The sequence below is a fragment of the Suricata suricatta genome, chromosome 3 (genome assembly GCF_006229205.1).
Source record: "Suricata suricatta isolate VVHF042 chromosome 3, meerkat_22Aug2017_6uvM2_HiC, whole genome shotgun sequence".
In the NCBI taxonomy this organism is placed as follows: Eukaryota; Metazoa; Chordata; class Mammalia; order Carnivora; family Herpestidae; genus Suricata; species Suricata suricatta.
The window spans coordinates 8,703,112-8,715,039 of NC_043702.1; the positions used below are offsets into that span (position 1 = coordinate 8,703,112).

At 37.3% G+C, this 11,928-nt stretch overlaps 1 protein-coding gene across 17 annotated transcripts in view; it reads left to right on the forward strand.

The window, feature by feature from the left end:
- TRIP12 (thyroid hormone receptor interactor 12) overlaps nt 1-11,928 on the forward strand; it is a 133,986-nt gene that overhangs the window by 24,360 nt on the left and 97,698 nt on the right. The gene's annotated exons all lie outside the window — the stretch shown is intronic.

An 11,928-nucleotide genomic window follows, 5' to 3' on the forward strand; every position in this document is an offset into this window, starting at 1 on the left:
TTGTTTATTTTTGAGAGAAAGAGACAGATGTGAGTGGGGGAGGCACAGACAGAGAGGGAGACAAGAATCTGAAGCAGGCTTCAGGCACCAAGCTGTCAGCACAGATCCCAATGTGGGGCTCAAACCCGCCAACCGCAAGCTCATGGCCCGAGTTGAAGTCACTCAACAGACTGAGCCACCCATGCACTCCAACTTGCAGTTAATTTTAATAACTTAGTGAGATATGTTTTTTATTTTATAGAAAAGGAAACTAGGGCTTTGATAGGTAAGAAATTTCTCCAAGGTAACATGGTTTATGGTAGAGCTAGGATTCAAACTAATTACAGAAATAGGTGCCCTTTATAAGCCTTCCTGTCTGCTCTACTCTTGACATTTAGGTGTATCTTTATGGACTTCCCCCCCTACATATGTACAGACAAATACATGGAATTTTCCCCCGTTTTGTTCTCCTCAGGTCTCAGCTTAACATATCTCTTGACAGAGGTTATTACCTGATGAGTCAACCTAAAGTAGCATTTTCCTTCCCCCTTCCTGCTATTCTCTACTTTGTCCCATTTTTCTCCTATTCCATCTTTCATAGCACTTACCACAACGTGCAGATAGCTGGGTTAACAACTCTGCCTTCCCAATTGAGCTGGAGTTCCATCCAGCAAAGATTATGTCTGTCATGCCTGTCAAGGCTGGCAGATACCTGTTGAGGGATTTAGAACTGAGTTCTACCTTTCGTATGAGTGCAGTATATACAAGTCTACCTCTTTGTTTTGTGGACTTCTGGGCATGCCATCGACTTGCTACAGTGTGGCTGTTTAACCATGCCCCCCTACTGAGAACATTTGGATTCTCTCCAGTTTTTCCTCTGTGACATCCTATAGCTAGCATCTTGATTATATATATCCTTGCATACTTGTGCAAGTGTTTCTATAAATTAGATTCCCTGAAGATTCCTAGAAGTGGAATTGCTGGATTCTAAAATGATGAGTGGCAGGTTTTAGTTATGGGATGTAGGAGAGTCATGTAAAGGTTGTAGAGGATTAGGTGAGCTGTAATGATAGCAAGAGGATGGTGTAACCTGTGTCAGTTCTCAAACCTAGCTGAATTAGAATAAGGTCAGGGCCTTTAAAAAAATCAGCTTTAATTTCCCCTTACCTCCATTCTGATAGGGCCCAGGAATCTGTATTTAAAAAAACTTAGGTTGGGGAACGACAGCTTTTTATTTTTAATTTTTTTAAGTTTATTATTTTGAGAGAGAGAGCATGAGCAGGGGAGGGGGAGAGAGAGGGCAAGAGAATCCCACACAACCTCTGTGCTTGATCACAATCTGAGCTAAGATGAAGAGTTGGACACTTAACTGACTGAGCCACCTAGGGAGCAATAGCTTTAATATTTTTCTTGGTTATAGGTTTGTTACATGTTTTGGCCCATTATGGAGGCAGTCCTGTTTATTTGTTTAAAAATTTTTAATGTTATTTTTGAGAGTGAGACAGTGGGAGTGGGGCGGGGGGGGGGGAGGAAGGGGGGGAGAGAGAGAGAGACAGACAGACAGACAGACAAAGCGAAGCAGGCTCCAGGCGCCAAGCTGTCAGCACAGAACCAGATGCAGGTTTCAAACTCAGGAACTGTGAGATCATGACCTGAGCCGAAGTCAGACACTTAACCCACTGAGCCACCCAGGTGCCCCAGCACCTACTTATTTTTTGTAAAAATGCTACTGTTTGTAGAAATATGGAGCACTGATCTGTAGAGTTTATGACATTCTAAATGTGAGGCTTTTTTTTTTAACCTTTGAAAAATATTGTCTGAGACTATTTGCAAATTTACATACAGTTCCTATGACAAATACAATTTTAAACAAAAATTTGGCACTGTGCATTGTTCTACTTTGTATTAAAGTTATGGTCTGTATAGTCTTCCCAACTTTTGAGTTAAATTTTTTAGTTTGGTTTTCCCTGGTGTACTAAATACTACACTTAGTAGTATTTGTTCCTGAAAATATTTCAGGATCTAACACTGTTGATTACAGGTTACATATTATTGTTTCAAAGAGTTGGTACCAATCCATGATTAGCACAGTGTTGAAATATTTTTTGTTGTTGCCAGGCAGGGTAGGTAGACTTTCTAATACAGGCAGTCTTAACCTCTCCGGTTTCATTATTATGGTGGAGTTCGCAGCAGTGATGAGAACATGTATTGAAGAAAATATTCTGAAATTGCCTTATTACGTGTGTTCTAAAGGTCATTTACCAAACATAAAATTGTTTTTATCCATGGGGAGCACCTTGCTGTAAACTATAGGATACTTTGTGCTTTACTTTCAATAACTGATTCTTACCCAGTGGGAATCTTCATATCCCTTGATGGAGAGAGGCATTTTACCAAGTATTCTTTCCTCCTCCTTCCAGTAGCTCTTTCCTTTTGATAATCACTGTGTCCGATTGTAGTGTTACTAGGTCTTTATAAGGAAGAATTTACAAAATATTCTCCATTTAAGAAAAAACTAAAATAAATGTTAGAGTTTTACAAAATTGAGAATGGAATCAGATTTTAGAGGCTATCTAGTCCAGAATCTTTCCCTTTTGTCTCTTCATTCTTGGGTAGGTAGAAAAGAACATCTTTAAGAGGATGTACTAAAAATGCTAGTGATAAGCTGACCTTCTACCCCCACCATTGGCTAATTATGGTAGCCTGCAGGACTGAGACCAGTTAAAACGGTCTGTGAGCCCCCTTGGGCAAATGGGCCTGAACTTGCTGACTCTAGTCTGTAATCTTGAGGTCTTAACAACAAGAAGGAAATACTCATGTAGTTAGTGTTTTGAAGGATTATAGAAGCGATAGGAGCTAAGGCAGGATTTCTGTTAAGGAACAAGATGCTCTGCATTTTAGAAGTAGCTGGGTTGGATTGTATCTTTTTGTGATAAATTGATCATAGTATAGTGTTCTACAAAATAGATTTTTGGTGCAGTGATGGATACAAGATCTCTGGCTGATTCAGTGTGTCATTCTCTGTGGTCTGTGTTTTTAGGCAGTAAAAAGTCCATTTTCTTGGAAACCGGATTTGAATTACAGAATTACTTTTTTTTTTTTTTAAATAAACATGTATCTGGGGTATGGAACCTTTGAAAATAATCAGGTTTTGAATTTTTCTGCGGTTTTTAGTGTTGAGGCCACATGATTAAAAAAAGTGAAAACAAGAAAATAATCTCAAAATGGCTAGTATTTTCATGTGTTTTTTTCTGGTTATTTATACCCACTAAGTGTTAAAATTACAATGGATGTAACTGTGAAGAATTTTTTGAATAGAGAAATAGGTACATGGTTCAAAATGTAAAAGGCATCAAAGGGTCCTATTATCACAAGGTAGATGATTTAAATGTTTTTTTTAATGTATTCTCTATTAGTAACATTTAAGCCAGTGATTATTTACATATATACCGTTACATGTTAGATGTATTCTGTGCGGAGCATTCTGTACCTGCTTTTTTGCTTAAGAAAATCTTGACAGTAGTTTCATTTGTAGTGCATAGAGCATTTTCCTTCATAAAACCTTAAGGTGGTCTTCCTGTTTTATACCTTGTTTTTAAAATTGCACAATAGTGTTTTCTCTTCTGTTTCTTTTATTATCCATGTCCTCCTTTTTTGTCTCCTTCAGTTGTTGGGTCAATCCAGATTTCTTCCTGTGCCCTGTAGTTAATTTTTCAGTTTTGCCTTTGGTTATTCTCCTTTTGAGTAGAACAGATCATCTTGGTGCAAAGCCCATGTGCTACCTTTTGGGTGATGGGTTAGTGATTGTTTACCCAGCTGATCTTAATTATGGAGTTGCCATTTCCCTTACCTGCTTCTCCAGTTCTAGGCTGTTTTTTGTCCTGATTAATCATGTGTTGTTAAATACAAATGGCGTGCCTGCCTCCTTTTTAGAAGGCACACCTCCCTTGCTATTCTGCAGCTAGTGAAACTTGCCCCTACGGAGAAGGTACTTTGATCTTTTGTGGCCCTTGCTCTACGGTTCTAAGTTTTTTCTAGGAAAGGGTCTTTGATGAAAACCCTTAGGTATTCTTCTTACCTTTTTCTTCTTTCAAAACTATGGTCTTTACCTCTTTCCTGGTTTTGGTATAGATTTTATTATATCTAAATTGTCTTCTGAGATTTAGGGTATAGTCCACTTTTCTCTTGTTTCCTTATACATGGGCTTTTCTTATGAATTTTTAAGCTTTTATGCATTTTGCTTGATTTCAGGAAGGGAAATGAACCTTTAGCACACTGTCTCCTTTCTAGGAGATAACTGTTCATATCTAGGTTACATCCAAAAATCTTTTAATTCAAGTGTGCTTAGACCCAAGAATTATTGGAGTCTATTATATACTAATTAATGTATTAACAGAGTTCATTGTGACTCTCAAGTCTTGTTGAATAATATACTTTGTAAGAATAACACCAAAATTAGTCTCATGAACTCTTGCCAGATGGCATGTAAGGTAAATTCTTAAGGCATATTGCAATTGTAAATAAAATGTGGGTTTTGGCATCCTTTCGTGTGTCCCATGTTGAATTTAGTTGGTAAATGTTGGGTGATACTTAAAAGATTGAGGGTTTATTGTAGGCATTATAGTTTGTAAATGTAAGTATAGTTCAGAAATTATTCAGAGTTCTGACTTTGGTGGGTCAGGTATATTCTATTTGCCCCTTGGTAAATGGATTATCTGTCAACAGGTGAGTAAACAGAAAGTGGTTAAGTTAACTTTTTGGAGTAGAATGGCATGTGTAAAGTATACTTTCCATTGGCATTGTGGAGAGCTGGATTCTGCTGTTACAGATGTATGTCCCTAAATAGAAGTAGTCTCTTGAGCAGTTGACTCTTTGAATGAGGATTTCCTTGTGCATAAATGAAATAATTACATCAGGAGTGGATTGACACGTAAATTTATGGTTTCTGCTCTAATGTAGGTTCTTAGTGCTCTTGGACAGTCTTCCTTACCCGTTGCTCCTTTCCCTGTTCTACTTTCGGTAAAGTCTTTGAAATCTCCGTTTTCTCTTATTTTTTTCATACCTGTTGGTCACAGATTCAGTCAAGCTAGGCATGTCCTTCCTTGCTTCCATTTATTTTCTCTTGCTTTGGAGATTGATGTGCCTTTATTATCTGAGGCTTATGCTCTTAATTCTGTTTTCCCTCCTATAGGATATTGTTAGTAAACTATACCCCATTTCCAGCCCTTTCAGTAATATTTTTCTTTTGTATACATAAACATGTTGAAGACAATTTTTTTAGAAATGAAAATCACACCAGGTGGTCATTGTCAAACTTGCCTGCCCTTACTTTGGCAGTCTCTTCTCTGACCTCTTTGTAGCCTAGCACTTAGTATTTACTGTCCATTTAACGTAGTCATATACATTCTCCTCCCCTCCATTTCTAGAACCAGCTTTCACCAATATCCAAATCTGATGGACACCATTCTGTCTTGAGTGTCTGTTCTTTCTGTGACCTTAGAACTCTGCCTGTCTTATTCCTCCTAGTGGCTGCAATACCACCTTCCTGATTTTTCCCCATATTTTTTGTTTTGTTTTATATTTTCAGTGTTTATTCCCCATAATTCTTTGATTCTGCTCATCTGAATTATTCCTTTTCTGTTTTCCTTAGATTTCAATGTTTCCTAAGGTTTCATCCTGGGCTAGTTGCATATTTTTCATTGAGGAGGTGAAATGTCCTTGATTTTTCTTGGTTTCATCTTCCTTCTACACGTTGATAATTTTTCTAATCTACACATTTACTTAATGCCAGATTTTTATTTCCATCTGTATATTGAACTCTTTACCTAAGTATCCTACATAATAACTCAAACTGGACATGTTTGACATTAGACTTTATTTTTTTGCTGTGTAGATATCCCTTGGTAATGTTACTGCCATCCTTTTTATGGTTTTCTGAAGTTAAAAGCATAACTTAAAACTATAGAATGAACACATAGTAAAGATTTTATTCAGCTCACTAATTAATGAGGGGGGGGAACCTGTTAGGGAAAGCTGGTTTAAAGACATTTGGGGAACTGGATATTTAAAGGAAATTTAATAAAGAATTTTAGAGTGAGTTTACTGATGTCCTACAGGGCAACAAGCTGCACTCTTTGGGGTTATCTTATCAGCTGTTGTAGAAGTTCCTGGCATTCCTAGATACAGATCTGCAAGTCAACATGTGAATTCATTGTCAGAACCCCTAAATAATAGTATAGCAAAGTTACTGCTACTCTTCTCTAGAAAATTAATCTCTAGAAAATTAATTCCTAAGTGAGCCTGCTAATGTTTCATTTGACAGTGAAAGGATCTGCTTTCTTTACTTTTTAGATAACTTTTCTTAACCCTTGTTACCATAGCAAGAAACTTGAAAGGCATTTCAGATTAGTGTTTCTATTCATATGCATGCTGAAGTTTGATAACTGCAGACCCATATTCTCTTTTCTGATTGCCTAGATTTTATCCTTGCAACTTTTGCCATCTCTTCTTCATTTCACCTTCCCTTGTTATCAGACCCTCATTTATCCTTAGATCTGTTAGGTAGCTGAATAGTTGATCCACCTCCTTATCTGTAGGTCTAAACCAAGTAATTTTGAGTTTTAGGTCCTTCATGATACAGATCAGATTTGTTTCCAGGTCCATGGTCTTCCCAGATCCCATGTTTGAGCACTGATGACCTACTCAGTACTCCCTCCATTGTCACTTCCTCATTCTGTGTTCCATTCTTCATGGCTCTTTTTAAGCTGAACCTTCTCAGTAGAGTAAGGGCAAAATTAAATCAACCTTTTCTTCTCTGTTTACAATATTAGCTTTGATATTGCTTCTTATGTCATTTAGTACAATTTCTGATAAATCATTAAGGATTGGGCAATTAAAAAATCTATTCAGAGAACTGTGAAAGGATTAGAATCTTCTGGATATCTTGCAGCCTTGGAAAGATCATGGTTCTCTAATGTTTTGACTCTTTAAAAGAGGTAAATGTATGATTATTTTTATTTGTTCAGACATATAGTCACAAAGAGCATGGACTTTAGGTCAAATCTGTGTTTGAGTACTGGCCCAGTTGTTGGCTTTGTGGTGATAGGGTTATTTTAACTTACCATGTGCCTCAGTTTCTCTGAAGTAAGTTAATTTCCAGTACCTATTTAAATGAAAAACACTTAGTCTGGTATATGGTAAGCACAGAATAAGTATTACCCATAATTGTTTTTATTTTAGTATTCACTTAAAAACCTGTATTTTCCACTAAATACTATTTCCTAGTGTTAAACTATATAGTTTGAAAATACTTATATGTGTTGTACTACATTCAGTATTCCATCGTAACATTGGATTGGGTTTGACGCCCCTATGTTGAATCAAACACTTAGCTGACCCAGTTCTCAAGTCCCTTGGCCTTTTCCACTGTCTTCAGTGGCTTTTCCTCATTTTTGTTCCTTGTGAGCATGGATTGTTTTGTCTCTCTCGTAACCCCTTGCTCTTCAGGAATCTGAAAGGTTATTCATTAAAGATAGTCTTTATTCATTAAAGATAGTCTTGCTTGATGTCCTTGACATTCTTATGCGAAAATGACTTTTTTTTGGGGGTGGTAAACAAGGGTGACTTCTATTCCATTTTAATGTGGAGTTTAATACTGCCACGGGGATGTTTAACTTCCCATACCGGCTCCTAAGTCTAGACTTTTTTTTTTTAATTTAGTATATGCAGTTGTTCACATCTGCAGTTCTGGATGCTGTTACCTGCAGTCCAAAAGTCCATATGCCTTTACTTGGTGCACGCAGGCTACTTAATTTTGTAACACTTCCCTTTCCTTATTTGTAAAGTAGGAATAGTAAAATGGCTTATAAGGATCATTGGTACATATAAATTTTGCTTTAATAGAATAAACAGAGGAGTAAAGTGTTACATAGTTCTGTTTATTACTGGTGTTATTAAACTCTAGTTTCAGAATCTGAAGCCAAACCAAGTGTCGTTTGGAGGACCACATCTAAATAGTGTGCATAAGAGATGGGGTGCAGGGGAGACACAGGATAAGTAAGATTCACTTTCAGTGTCAATTCTGGAAGCTGAAAAACCTTTCCTGCAGACATTGTGTGTGGGACATTCTGCAGACATTAGCTTTTTAAACTGTTATCTTTACTGTGAAATAATGCAGCTTTTTTCAGTTTTCAGTATTGCCTCTCAAATAGGTAGTAGATAGTTATTATACAAGTAAATGAATTAGCTAGCTCACTGTGGGGCTATTTGTGACTCTGTTCTGGGTTACTAAGTTGGAGATTTGTTTTCCAGTCTGTCAAATGTCCTTCACGCAATAAAAATTCTGCATAAGTACTAATGGATCTTTGTGGTGTTCCCTTTCGTATTTTCCTTTCATACTTGACCATTTGATTAGGAAGAACTACTGCATCCTGAAGTTAATTTTTGCAGTCTGTTTCTCTTGGTGTTCTGAGTTTTACACTAAGTGAATGTTTTATTTTATTTTATTTTATTTATTTTATTTTTTAAAGTTAATTTATTTTGAGAGACAAGGGGGAGAGATGGGGGGAGCGGTAAGGGACAGAGAGAGGGAGAGAATCCCAAGCAAGTTCAGTGCTATCAGCAGAGCCAGATGTGGGACTTGCTCTCATGAACCGTGAGATCACGACCTGAGGAACTGAAATTAAGAGTCAGACACATAACCAACTGAGCCACCCAGGTGCCCCTGAATTTTTTTAATCCTCCTCTAGTCTTACTCTCTTTTCTGTGATTTTGAATTAACAGAATTAGAGGGAAATGTTTCCAGAATGACTGCAGTTGAAGTTTCCTTGAAAGACTATCCTTCTTATAAAATTTTAAGAGTGAATTTTTAAATATAGATTAATATGCAGTTCTGTTTGTCCTGAGTTCTGTTTGCCTGAAGAGCTAAATACTTTTCACATAAAATTCAAATGCTGTTTAACCTGAACAGTGAGTAAATTTGTTGGACACTTAGCTGGGAACAAAGTCATCGTGAGTTTTATAGTCTTGAACATACCCATTCATGGTATTATGCTATTCCTGTTGAGGTCAGAGTCCTATCTATATCCCATCTATTTTCTTAGGATTTAATATCAGAGGTTTTATGTGATTATTTTCACAGAAATGAAGGTCCTGTGTTAGAAGAGGAGGGTGTTTCAGGACCTGATGCTTAGGTTATTAATAGGCTGCACTTAAAACTTACAGTTTCAGTGTTAAGATGGAATCTTTTGAATTTATATTCATTTCAGGTTATTAAAATGCAAATTATAGCAATATAGTTTCTCCAGTATTGGTGTAACTCACGTGTGTGTTTTAAAAATTAATAAGCAAAATACAGTAGGCATAAGAGGACCAAATATTCATATAAGAAGAAGGAAAAAAAATCATTGTACTGTGAAAACATTTGGGCTCTTACCTGGAGCCAAAGAGGAGTTCAGCTTGGTTCAAGTTGAGATAGCGGTGATTTCCGGAAGGGGTAGGTATCCTCAGTGTCGGATTCAGAGGACTAGTTCCCCAGTAGATGACTTGAACTTTTTTGGATTTGTAAAGAAAGGGTTGAAGTTGGTTGCCCAGGATGGTCCCTCCCAATTTTGGATTTATTGGTAACCTGGCAGAGGAGGAGGTCCTGTATGTGTCCTATAAGTAAATATAAATCTTATATTTACTTTTTGGGGGTTTCAAACTCCCAAGTTGAGCAGAGCCTGGCTGCCTTCTTTAAAAAACAGGTAGCACTTGGGTAAATAACTTTCTTACTTGCCACCACCCTTCCTGTCTTTAGCAAGTGTTATCTGTGAACAGGCCACAGGGCTGGTAATGGTACTGGTCAGTGGTACTGGTCGACAGACTCTGAAGGTGTTGGGAGTATTTTTAAGGGTCCTGTGGTAACTATAGGTCAGAATAACCAGTGTTGTCACTTCTATCCCTTTGAATGACCTAACATCCCATGACCTGCAGAATGCATTTAATAGCAGGAGGTAGGCTAGTGAGATCGACCAGTCCTGTTTAATAATAGCCGTCTTTGCTTTTCAAAGTAAAAATAAAGTTTTCTATATTGCTATTTGTCGTTTCCATGCTGTGTAGGGTCCAAGTTAAATGGCATTGTGATGTTCAAATTAGTAAAGCTTCTTAGATGAATTCTGAGATAGAGTGGCTTTTAATACTTGAATAGGGGGTGCAGTTGTTGGCCAGCGTGGCATTACCAGGAGAGCTCTTTTAAAATGTTTCCAGTCCTTGTACCCACAGAATCAGAATCTCTGAGGGCATAAGCCAGGCATTCATATTTTGACAAAACTTCTCAGGTTATTACATAATTAATCCCTAATTAAAAGCACTGAGTGTTGTGTTTATAGCAAAATTCACTTTGAAACTGTATCTAGAAATATTAGACTCACCTTGACAGTGGTTTTTATCGTTTGCCCCAATGTATTATTTTTGTCACAAGGATTCTATTTGCAATAAGTCTTTATAGTAATAAGAGTAATCGTTAATATGTACCTAGTCCTTGCAGTAGCATAGGCACTGTAGTAAGTGGTTTGCATGGATTTGTCCTTCAATCCTCCCAACTGCTCTGTGAGGTAAGTTCTTTATCCCCATTTGGTAGACTGAAACACAGAGAAGTATATGTACGAGGCCACACAACTTGTTGGTAATTAGAGTCAGGATTCAAACTCAGCCAGAGGCAGTTTGACTCCAGAGCTGTGCATTTCTAACTACTTTGCTAGAGTGACCTGCCTTTGACTTAATTATGGTTGATTATGGTTTATTATGATAAATAGCAAAAATGACTTAATCTCAGACCCCAGGTCCTCTTTCTCTAAGGCAGGCAGTGTTAACAAAGTGTGTTTTATGACTCTTTCCATCAGTTTGCGCTGTGTAGACAATAGATAAGGGTACATATGCAGTCTTTTAAATCTACCTACACACAGCCAGGAGTTTTCTACTGTTTATCCTCTAACAAATCTTGGGGGAGATCTTTCCACACTGGTACATGTAAATTCAATCTGTCTCTCAACATCTCCATACTGTTCCCTGTTTTTTCTTTCTAAAATTGACAGTTATTACATGAGATATTTGAACTTTCTGGCCAGAGTTTATTTAGTATATTAATTGATGATGATGTTGTGGGCATATGTGACAGAAACCTCTTTTTCTGCTGCTGAATTGGGTCACTGTGTAACTCAAAAGAGAGCCCACTTCTTGTTCTAGAGCATGGAAGCTCTTGAAACAAAATCCAGTAATAGATTTAGTTGTGAGTAATTTGCATTGTCTTTGGCACTGCATCCTGTGATATCACATGCATTCTCTTCCCTCCCCAGTAGGAGGAAAGAACTCTACTTGGAGTTTGACTGGAGGCTTAAGAAAAATTGTGAAGATTTGATTTATACAGATTGTGATTCTTTCTATGATAGCAATAATGGTCTGTTTATCGGTTAACTTGATTTTCTTTGAGTGTCAGCATTTTTTCTATATAATAATTAAATTTCTGATAGAAAGTTTACATTGAGAACTGTGTTTCGAGCTAAACTGTTAAATTTGTGAATTATGTTCTCAATTTTTTATTGCTAACAACTCTGTAAGATAGGTAATATACTGATTTCACAGAAGAGGTAAAAGAAAAGAAATCGAGAGATAAAGTGTCTTGTCCAAGGTCACAGCCAGCACAGCCGATGTTGAAGTCCAGGATATCTGGGACCATTTCTTAGTTCACTGTACCTGAGCCACTTTCTCCTCATTTCTCCACAGTGTTATGGTTTCCTTCACATATGATGTCAATTATATTCACAGTAACACTGTGAAGTAGGCATGACATGTTTATTCTGTGGCTGAGAAGTTGGATGCTAGAGGCTCTGATTTGCACAAAGGCAGACAGACCACTTTAATACTTGTTCTGTCACAGGACTTGAGCCGGAGTGTTCTGATGCTGGGTGCAGT